The following is a 1,318-nucleotide window of genomic DNA, read 5'->3' as shown; positions in this document are numbered from 1 at the left end:
TGGATCGCCGTCAGCCTCACAGTCTAAAAACGCGTCTATTAGTGAGAGGTTTTCACACCATTATAACGAATGGTTCATTCCCCTCTTCAACCAATGTGGGACTTAGTAAAATGTAGTCAGGATGGCCAAGTGGTCTAAGGCGCTAGACTCAAGTTCTAGTCCTCATGAGAGGGCGTGGGTTCAAATCCCACTTTTGACACAATTCAAATTATAGGGTGAAGAAAAAAAGCTAAACTATGATCATCATTTTAGAATACATCGTCATCATCAACACATCATAATTATTGTAAAACATGCATCAAACATCATCATACATCATATTAATAAAGCATAAAGAACACATGCCTAGTTGCACTTGAAGTTGCTCCAAACGTGCAAACAACCTTTGAATCAATGAGATGCTCTGATGAACATTAAGGTGGCGTGTGCGACATATGTGTTACAAAAAGATGCAGAAGTGTGGTGGTTGGATAATAAACACAGCATCAACCCGGGCGGAGGAATTACAACGTGTCCAAAGAAACGCAGTTCATAAGGTGGCGTGTGCGACACCTCGAAGTTGCTCCAAACTGCAAACAACCCATAAGGTGGCGTGTGCGACATATGTGTTACAAAAAGATGCAGAAGTGTGGTGGTCGGATAATAAACACAGCATCAACCAGGAATTACAACGTGGGGAACCTTTAAGGGAAGCCTTTCTGAAAAAAATGTCAGATCTGGTAAAAAATGGGGGATATAGGAGATGATGAAAGTCTCCATTGGTATGAGGCCTTTTGGGGAAGATGATGAAAGTCTCCATTGGTATGAGGCCTTTTGGGGAAGATGATGAAAGTCTCCATTGGTATGAGGCCTTCTGGGGAAGATGATGGAAGTCTTCCATTGGTATGAGGCCTTTTGGAGAAGCCTTTTGGGGAAGCCCAAAGCAATGGACATGGGTTTATAAGTGAGGAATACTAACTACANCCATTGGTATGAGGCCTTCTGGGGAAGATGATTGAAGTCTTCCATTGGTATGAGGCCTTCTGGAGAAGCCTTTTGGGGAAGCCCAAAGCAATGGACATGGGTTTATAAGTGAGGAATACTAACTACATACGAGCCTTTTGGGGAAGCAAATCAGTGGACAATATCATACCATTGTGGATAGTCGTGTTCGTCTAACAAACCCCACCATATCAGTTCAATCAAAAAATAAATAGAAAAAAATGTCAAGATCTGGTAAAAAGTAAAAAAGGGGGATATTGGAGAGATTTTGGTCTAATAATATTAGGGTAAGATTTTCTTTTTTATTTTACTAGTAATAATCAGTTACCATAGTAAA

General features: G+C 40.7%; 1 non-coding gene across 1 annotated transcript; it reads left to right on the top strand.

The window, feature by feature from the left end:
- The first annotated feature begins 115 nt into the window (after nt 1–115).
- On the top strand, nt 116–199 carry TRNAL-CAA. Its single transcript has one exon. It is a non-coding gene; the product is annotated as a tRNA-Leu (tRNA).
- The last annotated feature ends 1,119 nt before the right edge of the window (nt 200–1,318 follow it).

The sequence above is a fragment of the Cucurbita moschata genome, unplaced genomic scaffold, assembly GCF_002738365.1.
Source record: "Cucurbita moschata cultivar Rifu unplaced genomic scaffold, Cmos_1.0 Cmo_Scf01479, whole genome shotgun sequence".
NCBI classification, from domain to species: Eukaryota; Viridiplantae; Streptophyta; class Magnoliopsida; order Cucurbitales; family Cucurbitaceae; genus Cucurbita; species Cucurbita moschata.
Note: the sequence above shows the minus strand (reverse complement) of the source record. Positions and strands in the feature narration are given on the sequence as shown.